Here is a 12614-nt window from a genome sequence, read left to right as displayed (position 1 = left end):
CCATTCGCTCAAACATGACTGGCAAGACTGAACCGTTTTTCCTGGGCAAAATAAAACAGTGCCTGAACGACATATTGAACAATAATTATCTAATCACTATAGTCTGGGTCCCGGCTCATTGCTCCATTCCTGGCAATGAAAGAGCCGATATTTTAGCCAAACGTGGTGCTATTGAGGGTGAAATTTATGAGAGACCAATTGCTTTCAACGAATTCTATAGCTCGTCTCGCCAAAGAACACTTGCCAGCTGGCAAGCTTCTTGGGATAAAGATGATCTGGGTCGGTGGATGCACTCAATTATTCCGAAAATATCGACAAAGGCATGGTTCAGGGGACTGGATGTGAGTAGAGATTTCATTCGTGTGATGTCCAGACTCATGTCCAATCACTACACGTTAGATGCACATCTCCTTCGAATTGGGCTCTCCGAGACTAATCATTGTGCTTGTGGCGAAGGTTATCGAGATATTGATCATGTCGTTTGGACATGCGTAGAGTATCGTGATGTCAGATCTCAACTAATAAATTCTTTGCGTACCCAAGGTAGACTATCCAATATCCCAGTTCGAGACATTCTCGCTTGTCGTGACCTTTCATACATGAAACTTATTTATCATTTCATAAAGAAAACTGGAGTTTCAATTTAATAAAGGCCCCTTTCAAGACTTAGTTCTGATCCCAGCTGCGTCCATGAGTTCAACCAATAGCTAAATTAGAATAAAAATAATGTAATGATACAAACAAACTCGAAACAGTTTATGAAATTATTAACAAAATGTCTGAAAATAACAGCTTATTTTATAATTTATAGAAGTTAATCGTTTGGTTCAAATAATATTTCCGAGTAGATTTCATAATTAATGACGAGTTACCTAAGATGATATTTAAGTAATAAGAGAATATGTTTTAATAAATGCAAAACGTTGTGACTATGTTAGAATTAAATTAGGATAAGAATATTATGTAAAAGTGATGCTACGGCGAAGAAAAACTTATGTAAACTGCCTTAAGAAATAAACGTATTTATGAAAAAAAAAATGATGTCATAAAATTTTTATAAAGAGGAGGTAATAGCAAGTGATTATATGCATGGAAGCCAAAGGTATTGTAGATCGATTGTGACGAGGAAGTACGGAAGCTCGTTACAAGCACATATAGATATGAAACTCGGAGGTTATTAAGAAGGTATTTATAGAGAGAAAGATGTTTTAAATGTTCCTAACAATAGGGTTCAAATATAAAACTGACCCAATTTGTCGAGAATACCATGAAAATTATGATTATTGTGAGATCTGAGATGGGACACCGATCATTCGCAGTCTGAACATAAACGGAGTATTGTTCGATCGGGTTTCCGTCTAAGTTTCACTAAGCAGGACAACATCGAGAATTTTTTTCGGCCTTCCCTTCACGAAACATTTCCGAGCAACGCAGGGTAATTCAGCTAGTGGTCCAATACAAACAACTGAATTTCATTTGTATCTGACTTCCGGTTAGTATTATAGGATAAAGTGTGTTAAAAATTTTATACCATCACTTAAAGGGGCGAAACAAAATACTTAAAAAAATTTGTACACTGACTCAAAACTACTCTAATCGGTAGCCATTATCAGTGGACGGCCAAGCAAACCGATTCCGGCGATACATTCGAGTATCGAGCAAAGCCTTGGTACTACATTTCTGTTGTGGAATTTGACCATCTGTTTCAACAGACTTCGCAGCCATCAGATTCAGAGTGTACAGAACCAATGCATGGCTGGTGCTCTGATTCTACTAACACTACAAATCCTTCCAGGTCAGGGCTCGAACATACTACAACTGGATTGTGAGACCAGTGCCCTATGCATTTAACCGCCAACTCGGGTCATTTGAGTATCGAAGAATTTGAGAATTTGATCGATATAAGAAAGGTTTTATTTCACCACTAGGATGATCAAAACAGGTATTTCCATTAAATATGAGGTAAAAATAAATTCACTTACATATTAGGAAACATTTTCGGCTCAAGTTTTACGGTTCGTCAAGTTTCCGAATATAAACTAATTGATTCGTCTCAAAACGTGTTCATATAATTACACACCAAAAAAAATTGGATTTTACAGGTGACTTAATAGCTCGTTCGATGTAATTCATGAAGACTTAATTCATCGAATGACAGAAAATTTCATTTTTAATGACTAAATGTTAGATCAGCATGAATTTTACTGGTTTCGACTGTAACTTGCATTCTGATAGCAGGTGCGACTATATGAATTTAAATGCACCAACCAAGGAGATGTGTGCTTCTTTGGATCAGTCGATTAACAGACGTACTTTGTGACCGAATGATTCTTGGTTCCAGTCGCGGTGGTCGCTATCGGTATTCGTTGTTTTTATTTCAATGAGTTCAATTTCATCGAGTTTTAGACACAATATTAAATGTTCTTCCAAGTAAATTTGCGTGAACTGCGACGCTCCATTTATGTGCATCTAAGAAGAAGTAAAATCATGGATAACTTCGTAACTAGTAATGTTAACTTTTCAGTGGTTTAATCAACGATTGAAAACTTCTACAATTACACGCTGAGCGATAAAAATCTTCAAAAATATGAGATGAAAATTTGCACTAAACTCACTTGATTGTACCTTGTTTTCATCTCATTTCGTATCGCAAGGCTGCCAAGTTTTTTTAAAATGGTATGAAAAAAATCTTTTTCAAATTACCATCTACAAGTACTTTTTTTATCCGTGACATTAGTTTAATTATTTTATTGATATTTATATTTCAACTTTCGGCTTCGAATGTTACTAGAAAGTGCGTGTTAAATACTAATGAAATAATGATTATGGTAAATCTAGTTTCACTGCTTTCATTCCGATATATGTCAACATATCGCTGTTAAGTGTGTGTGTGTGTGTGTGTGTGTGTTTAATTGTATGTGTATCTGATATTTTCATATTTTCAAAAGTGCCAATCTAGTTAATCTTACAGTAAAATTTTTCCTGTAAAACGAAAAGAAACGAAAACGACCCAATAAATTATTTAAAGTCGAATTGATTCAAAAAAAATTTCTAAAAATATCGTATGTTTTCTCACAGTTGGCATTAGGCTTTTTGAATAGAACTGAATACTGTCATTTTTAACCTAAGAATGTAATAGCGCAATATTTTGTTTTGATTGATATCGCAATCGATTATTAATAGGACGAATATAGGACCATCAATTGAATGAATAAAAATCCACTGAAATGAAATTAGGAAGAATGTAGTGAACTTATCAGTAGTGTTTTCGGCTATTTTTTTCGAATATTAGTTTAACTTCCAGTTCTCAATTAGCATTAGCATTAGAGACCGCCCGTGTGTTGCTACTCCGTTATTGATCTGGACCAATTGAGATTGCAAAATGATTTTTTGAAGTAACATGTTTGGGAATAACACATTGTTTCACACTGTGCAAACTGTATTGAACCATGCATGCTGATCAATACCGACGCCGGCCACGTCCGAATGCAGATCTACTTGGGAGGGAAAGGATTGTTAGTTCGATGCATGTTGCTACTAAGAACCGAGGAATCCTCTGCATTCCCACATGCATCACAGGAGAGGATACTTTGTTAGTAAATGTTTTAATAATGTTATCATATGTTTATTGCTCTGGGTAGCCGGCTACCAAGAATGTTTTAAAGTATTATCGTTTTATGTGTTACTTTGTGCTGGCAATATAATGCACGAAACAGTCTATCTCCTAAATTGACAAAACTCCGGACAGCCGCCTGTCGAGTATGCAGTCACTCGTTTATGCATCTACCTTTCGCGTTTTTTTTAGTCATGCAAAAAAACACATGCGGATTGATAAAAAAAAGGTATCATCTCACTGCTAGGTGGATTAAGCACGTTTTTATAAATGAAACTACGTGATACAAAATAAACGAGCGAATAGGATTTAGACAAAAAAGTTGATTTAATTATTTATTAAAATTATTAATTGGTTATATTAGTTGATCTGGGCAGCCGGCTACCGAGAAAACTATTAATTTACTGTTTGAAATATTAATATCAAGTGTTTTTTACTATGTTTTCAATATACCGATATATGTTATCTCTGTTATTAATTTTGTAATATAAACGGATTTGCGCAATGGTTGATTTTTATCATTCATTTTATAATCCTGAAAGACAATCAATAACATGGAAGAAGAAATCATTCCTAATAAAACTTTTCTCCGAAGCTAGACGGAAATTGATAGGTTGAATAAAGAGATGATTTAGTAAAATAGAGTAATCACAAGTAAAACATTGAAAATATCTGATAACTGAAAGGGAAAAGAAACTCCTGCAATTGTCGCCTTTTACGACATAGAAGCAGGAACCCAGTGGATCTATTCTTGGTTCATTTTTTTCCGCCGGATTCCACACGGCATCTAGGCTGGTACAGTCCGGAGAGAGCTAATAGGTACTATCAATCTCCTAGTGGACCCCAGCCCTTAAATATTAGTTTAACTTTCAGTTCTCAATGTGGAAAAACTCCTAAATTCAGCTCATTGCTATATCATAGAGAATTCGTTACTGATTTTCACAACCTGATATTCAAATGGCAAATCTTGTGACCTCATGCAAAATTCCTAATTTGTTTTGCTGAATGTGACTCCCGGTTTTGGAATCACATAGTAATTTCCAACTGTCATTTACTACGACGACATAGACAATGTTAAAGTTCTTCAAACTTTGACTCAAAACTGTTTCTATTTGCAGTTTTTATTGGTTTTTGGCTAAAAAACGAGTTTCAAACGATTCTTAGCTCCCGGTTCCGGAAGTACCGGGGAGAATAGTCAAAATCTTGAAGAAGGACTCGCTTGATTTTCTCATAAAAAACGTATGAAATTTTCAGAACTTTCCTGTTTATTTTTAAGAATCAAAAAAAGTATTTCGATGAGTCCTACAGTACTGTTTGAAAATACGAACAATATGGATTTAAAAAGATTTTTATTTCTTTAAATCTATTTTTTTCAGCATGGTAAAACTTTTGAAAAACACAATTAAAAGACGACAGTGTGTACGAACCAAATCAAAAGGGAGAAAGTCAAATAACGTGTACAATGATTTTTCCTGTTAGTGTAGGTAATCTATAGTAGATTAAAGATGGGCAAAGCCGTTCATTTTAAAGAATCACTCGGAACATGATAGTTCTACCAAAAGTTCTATTGAACTGTTCTTTCGTTTTTCTGAAATTTTGTATGTTCCTCGGACAACAATATGAGAACCATAAGTTATATTTTATAGTAAACAAATTCAATAATAGTAAGTGCTTTTTACCATGTACCAATAATCAATCTCTGTTGTGTACTTTTTTAAAGATCGCCAATGCATAAAAGTTTTACCATTTTCTTAAAATCAAATACAACGCAGTTATTGTGTACACTCTCTCAAAGTATTCGATCACTTCAATTTCCATTGAGTAACATAGAGAACTATTATTATTCAATAAGGAACTCTTATGAACTCATTCTTTTAGAAGAACTAGTTCTTTTGAACCGTTCGCGAACGGGTGGCTCATCTCTAGTGTAGATCAAGCCGACAAATAAATATAAAAAATGCAATAGTTTTGGTTTTCATTCATTAGTCGGAAATCTCACATGGCAGTGACTGGAGACACGAGAAAAATTTATTAATAACAATAAAAAATACTCAAATGGTATTTGAGACATGATCTGTTTTGGTGCACTAGAAGCTTATTTTGAACTGCTAGGCACTGACTAGCCGAAGATGAAACGATAAAAATACAGTAAAAACATGTTAGCTGCATGTCTGCCTAATGAAATATACGAAACATAAAAGATGCATTATCTTCGAGCATAAAATATTCCACACCGAAACTTCCCCACCGTTGCTCACATTTTCCACGCGCACATTCATTTTCTCTTTTTTTTTCTGGAGAGTAAACGAGAGTATCGTTTACCTCACGCGGTCCCCTTTTTATAGCGAACGATTTCCACAATACCGCGCACGTGTGTGTTTTATGGCATCCGCACGCACACGTGGTTTCATTGTGTTCAATAAAAGAGAATAAGAGCCTCTCTGTGCGAATCGCTCACCGGTGTGTTCCCCTATCTCGCGAGCTCACGCGAACGCTCACTTTCGATAGACATGTCTTATTGTGTCGTACTCGTGCTGCGATTGATCACAAACACACATACAAGAATACGTGTGCTTGCGAACGAATGGCCACTTCGGCAAAGCAACGAGAGAGAATGATTTGATATCGTATTTCCGGAAGAAGAGAGCATTCGCTACCAGAGCGTACATTCGCGGCGTGCGTGCGGTTAGCTGGGCAAGTGAGTGAAAAAAGAGAGCGCGAGCGGACTCCGGTGTGTGAATCATACGATACTACCACGATATCCAAAGGGAGATCCCGAGGTCGTGTAAATGCTCGTGCGCTTGGAGCTTCGCCACAAACCAGTAAGACTTTTTGCGCTCGGTTATAAATTTAGAGTTTTCCGTTCAAGTCAGTCTACGAGCGACAACGTTTAAGGAAGGTCGCGCTGTTTCGCATCCCCGCAGAAATTTTTGCCGCTTATTGCTTATTAATGTAAATCCGGTGAATTATATATATACTACTATATATTACACATATATAATCTATCTTGCCGCATCCCAAATAAAAAAAAACGAAAAAGTAAATATTTACTGTTCGAAACGGGAGGAAAAACTAGTCGCGACAGCGAAGCGAAGAACTGAACGGAAAGCGCCGAAAGTGTCAGTGTCGTGTCGTGGAAAACTCACCAGGCCACGTTCTGTTCCGAGGAGAAGAAAAAAATAGATATCCGGAAAATCTTTGCTTCGGACCGTTTCGAGTAGGCAAATTATAGTGTGACACAGCAAAACGGACGAATATCGTGACGACGTCGAAAAAGTTTACTGTGTGTTGTCTTCAACTATCTAACCGGCGAAAGAGAAAAACTAACGCGAAAACATATAAAAACGCTCCATCTTTGCCGAAAAAATAACGATCAAGACTTTTGCGCAAAGTTTGCCAAGAACAAGAAGCCGCTTAGTCGTTTCGATTGATTTATTTCCCGCCCACGGTTTTCCAGTAATCCGTATTTCCGTTAAGTTTCCGTTTACTGCCGAGACAGCGTGTAGCTTCGCATTCACCACCACACGGGGTGACACAGGAAAAAAAAACAGTAGGCGTACGCCGAAAAGAACAATAGATAAATAAACAGCTGTCACCAGCTTTTCGACAGACACCTTCCTGTAGCTGTCATTGTGTGTTTCTGGGTCCGCGGTTCGTTTGGTCCCTTGAAACCAAAGTGAACCTATGAGTTGCTGAAGGACAAAACTATAGATTGTAACTAGCAATTAAATGGAAGACAGAAGCAACCTTAAGGAGGAACATTTTTATTCCTCCGCAAGCTAAAACGAAGTTCTTTCCCGTAAGTGTTGCTAGCAGTGCATTCTTCTCCAAATAACCAAAAAAAAAAGAAAAGTTTCGAAGTCTTCGTCAGCATCGTGAAGAAGAAGTGCTTCGTGAAAAATATGCTCATGAAAATTCATCAAAATTAACGAAAGTTTGTTGCACCTTCTCCGACGCCAGCGTTAATTACCGAACGGTTCGCACTCGGAAGGAAGGCACAAGGTAGAAGAAAATCCATTTCCCCAACCGATCGCTTCCAAAGAAGGAAAGAATCAGTGTGTGAAAAATTATTCCAATAAATTTTCCGAGAAAATCGTAAATATTTTTAAGAGGCGCACAACGCCGTCGAAGCACAAAAGCTGAAGAAAGTGTGACGGAATCGCGAAGGTGTGTACGTGAAAAAAAAAGAGAGTGTAGTACATCAAAGATCCAAATTGATACGTCTGACGGCGAAAACATAAAGCAGAGCAGCGAACAGGTTATAGTCGTCATCAACGGAGCAAGAAAAAAAGAAAAAAAAAGAAAAACAAACAGCAGTCGGAGCACAGCTTGACAACGGACTCAACACCAGAATTCGCAAAAATTGTAGGTGAAGAAATTTTTTCCTTATCTTTATACTGTTTCACCCTCATAAAATCTGCACAAATTTTCTGCGCTTTTGTGAACAAAAGAGAGTTTATGAAAATTTCATGAAAAGCTATTGCTCGAACTGTCGGTTTTGAGCGAAAAAAGGAAAGTTTTGTGTAACCCAGAGCTGTATTTCCAACTTTGTCAATTGCAGCTTTTAGCGTGAATCGACTGTATCTGGTGTGTTTATTCAACTTATTTTACTTCTTTCCCGGTTCAACCGTTCCGCTGCAACCTATCCAAAAGCGGTTTCTCTCATATATACACACTTACAAATTTTTGAAGTGTTGCACAAAATGTGGCTTTACGGCTTGTTTAGCAGTGAATAAAAGGAGTAAACTCGAACCGAGATAAGAGCCGGCAGTTGACTTTTTTTTCTTCTTCTGCGGCGTGAGTTCAGTTGTGTTGGGATTTTCGATACAGGTTCCTTGTTCAGTGTGGCACCAACACCAGAATGCAATTATTTACACTTCTTGCGGGTCTTGCGAACCGCGCCAGACAGTTCACAGAATTGAGCTATGCGAAAACATAAATATCATTCAAAAGTATTAAATTAGGGTGTCCCCGGTGAATCGAGGAGTCGGACCGGAAAGATTGACGTTCTAACGAGAGCTTGGTATCTGTCAAATCGGTTCGGGTACGAAGTACTTTTTTTTGGACGTAAGATCCCTGTTAACCAGATTTGAAATGCTAAGTTCTAGAACTATGATTCTAAGTTTTCGATCTTCACAAACGAATGGTATGGAGGAACACTTGATCTAATACTTGACCATCTGACCAGTACCGAGTACCTCGGAACGGTCATTCATACGGGATACCCTATCACGTGTCCGGCTACTTTCAAGCTCTCCGCACACGAACTAAGCTAGCGAGTGTGGAGTAAAGTCGCAAAGTCAACATGTGAGTGTATTCGAGAAACTACGTCGATCAAACCACGGGACTTGGAGCCCCCGCAGAAACTTGCCTGTATGCGGGTTACACAGCGTACACTTTTCCAAGTGTTTCGGACTCGGGGACTCTGGTCCAACTCGAAATGCTCGTCTAAACGAAAGGGAAAATGAGTAACCAAAACGAGCAAACGAAAAGAACAGTCGTCACCGGTTGTGGACACCAACACAATCACACACACACGGTATCTGCATTATAAACTCGAGTAGGCCTGGGAACTGTGTCGGTGGGCCGAGCGGGTGCAAGAAAGAGGAACACCGACGGATAGATGTGAATATTTTTGTATATTTTCCCCTTGTTTGTTTCTTAGCTTCATTCTCGGGTGGTTCGACTAACATGCGTTGTGGTTGACACTTTGGAACAGATTTGGGGGGATTTCGGTCAAAAATAAGTTCCTCGTTGGGAAACAGTTATAAATAGCAACATGATGATGATGATGATGAAAATTATTCCCTTGGAATTTAATCACAAACGATGGGTAGGAATCTGTCTTGTTGCCGAACTTCGGATTTCGCTACCGATCGGTAAATAGTCATGTCATACGGGGAATATTACAAGTTGCTTCCCAATCTGTTCAACATTTATCTAATGTACGTGAATTCCGTGACAAATGGTGGATTTAAAGGTATTAGTTCGATTGATGATCGAAAGAATTTTTTTAAGCCAAAACAAAAAAAAATTGAAAAACTTTGGATTAGTAAAAAATATTTTCCGTAAACAGTGAATAACCGGTGCGACTTAGTAGTTCCATCGAATATGTACTAAAATGTCGAATTTCAGAAAGTCGAATGACAGAATGTCGAATGACAGAAAGTCGAATAACAAAACGTCGACGAACAAAAGCCCGAATGCGTCAAATGGTCGAATAAATACGGCAAAAAGTCGATTAACCATAACGTCAAATACACCATAAAGTCGGAAGGCACAAGAAGTTGAATACGACGGAAGATAAAATACAATAAAAAGACGAATACAATTGAAATACGAATGCTGGGTGTGTTGTTTTGCTTATATTTTCTGAATGTCAAATGTAATAACAACTGTTAAACCAAATTAATATCCAGCACTAAGCACAGCTTTGGGGGCGAGTAGGGTCTAACACTTTTGAAATATTAATTTTTTTCTTTGTATTTTCTCATAATAAAATATTTCAAGAAGTGAAATTTTCAATTCAATTTTTTTTGTGAAAAACAACTCTTAAATTTTTTATTTTGACAAAATACGGAGAAAAATAAATTGTTTCCTTCGATTTTACAGAAAATAAACTTTAAACGCGCTTATGTCGAAACCAGGTTTTGAAATTCCGTGTCAATCGTCATTCGAAAACTGTTTAACAATTTTTTTTTTCTAAATTTGCACACACTTTCTACATGTAAAATACCAGACTGGTATCAGACGAGTTCTAGTTTTCATCAAACTATGGAAAAGACATGTTTTGTGTCCTGATAAAACAGCAACGGTGAAATTGAATGATTTGCGGTACGGATTGGTCCTCCATCCCCAGTATTCTCCAGACCTGACCCCTAGCCACTATTATCTATTTCCAAACCCGAAAAGGTTTCTTTAGAGAAAGAAATGTCAGAATTTCGTTGAATGCTGAGGGCTTTGCAGAAACTGAAGCCTATTTTGAAGGCCTTGACACATCTTTTATTTTTTTCAAAGGGCATCAAAATGTTAGAAGACCAATGTACCAAGTGTATCGCTCTAGATCGAGATACTGAAGAACAAAAATGTGTTCACGGTAAAAAATTGACTTTTTCTTCGTTAGGCCCGAGACTACTCATTCCATTTGTAAGAAGCGTCCTTAAAAATACTCCTTCATCGGCTTATTTATCAAATATTTCTACAAAATGTTGCTCGAATGATGCTTTGTATTATGCAAAACATTTGAATTTATTTTGTTGAACGATAGTTCTAAAAAAAGTACGGGTGTGCAATGTCAGATATATAACTGGATGTCGTGAATACGAATATAACTGACACTCTTTCTTCATACATCCGAATATCAATTAGTTGATCGATTGTGTGAATTGTGCAAGCTTTCCACTTTTTCTTACTAGAATTTGAAACGTTACACCTAAACAACAGATTAGTTACATTGAACATTCTGACATACAAATAAATAATACGAAATAACAAGTATAGTTCTTTATGATAAAATAATGGTGGTTCTAAAAAAAACCTTTTATGAAGGTGTCTATCTATTCTGAATCGATGCTATGCATTTTATATAGGAAATCAGCAGAAAATTCTACTACAAACTACAACTGGTTGAAAATGGGCCGCATACAGTATAATGAAGGAAAATTTCACATAATTCTTTGAGTATTTAATAATGTTGATGTCGATTTCTTCTTTTTGGAATTGAATATACCAGTGAAAGAAACTACCAAAAGGCCGTACGGGATTAATTTTTGGCATTCAGAAGGATCAAATTATGTAATTCTCTAAGATATAAAACACTGTTTGGATATAAACGATATTAAACACTGTGGCGAATTTTGCACTGCAAAAATTGCACAAAACTTATCAAATTATCCCAGGTTTGCATTACACTGATGGTTTTAATTACCAATTTACCAAGAAGCAATCTTCATAGTTCTTTGGATAAAATTTGAAGCTATTTGAAGGGCTGATTTGGCATAATGTTACCTATTTTCGTCCATTTTTCGTTGCATTTTGCTCCAATGCAAACGACCGGCAGCAGAAAGATGAAATTGATCTTCTTTGGAGGGAAACTGGCTCTGCGTTTGAGGTTTTGCACCACACAAAAGGTTTGCTCTTATTACTGGCGACTGCTGCTCCCGACGATCGAAGTCCAAATGAGAGCACGAACTGCGCGTTTCATACATTATACTTGACAAAAAATTCTCGATAAATTCAACATAGAGTTTAATTGATTCGAGGCTTCAGTCTATTTCAAGGCTACCTGAATCACTAACAGTCTTTTTAAAGACTAACAATTAGTCAGCCTTTCTCAAGGCTATACAAAGAGTGATATTCTAATATAATCAGTCTTTTTCAAGACTAAGAAATGTTTTAAGGCTAGCTATTCAAAGAACTATTCTTCGATCTAATAACATTCACGATCTTATAGAATCTGAATGTAAAAATAAAAGACAACGGACGGATTTCCCTTCCGTTGATTCTATGCCGTTTAACAATATTTACGAGATTCTTCCTGAATCCGATTGTAGCGACATAGAAGAAAATTCTTTAAAAATTCCCAAAATGGACGCTTGTCGTTGTGGGAAGAAACAGCAATCTATGCCACCAGTGACGGTGATGATTGCCGACTTCAAAGCATTCCGTACTGAGCTTTCTACTTTTCTCTCGGAAGTAAAAGTCCCATTTCAAATCGGACGAAGAGGAGAATGTCGAGTCTTGGTTGATGGATTGGAAGATTACGAACGAAAATAATATTATAATGAACAGTGATGTTAAATAATTATTTGAATATATTAAATTGGAATGCTCGATCTTTAAAATCGAGTGAAGAAGAATTTTATAATTTTCTCAAAGTTCACAAAATTCATATTGCCATTGTGACAGAAACTTTTCTTAAACCAAATGTCAAATTGAAAAGTAATCCACATTATGTGGTTCATCGATTTGACAGGTTTACTGAAATGGGTGGTGGAGTTGC

The 12614-nt window shown here is 36.8% G+C and overlaps 1 protein-coding gene across 27 annotated transcripts in view; it reads left to right on the top strand.

The window, feature by feature from the left end:
• The window catches only part of LOC131434615 (protein muscleblind), a 961748-nt gene that overhangs the window by 160555 nt on the left and 788579 nt on the right, over positions 1-12614 (top strand). For 6 of the 27 annotated variants that reach the window (XM_058601519.1, XM_058601511.1, XM_058601508.1 and 3 more), the window contains exon 1: positions 6475-7978. The exons of 2 other annotated variants lie outside the window; for them this stretch is intronic. The gene's annotated coding sequence lies outside the window, so the exon portion shown is untranslated. Of the gene's footprint in view, positions 1-6468; positions 7983-12614 lie in introns of those variants that run through there. 19 more of the 27 variants (XM_058601520.1, XM_058601518.1, XM_058601510.1 and 16 more) reach the window with 8 other exon arrangements.

The sequence above is a fragment of the Malaya genurostris genome, chromosome 3, assembly GCF_030247185.1.
Source record: "Malaya genurostris strain Urasoe2022 chromosome 3, Malgen_1.1, whole genome shotgun sequence".
Classification (NCBI taxonomy): domain Eukaryota; kingdom Metazoa; phylum Arthropoda; class Insecta; order Diptera; family Culicidae; genus Malaya; species Malaya genurostris.
The sequence above is the reverse complement of the archived record's forward strand: the minus strand, read 5'-3'. Positions and strand labels throughout refer to the sequence as shown.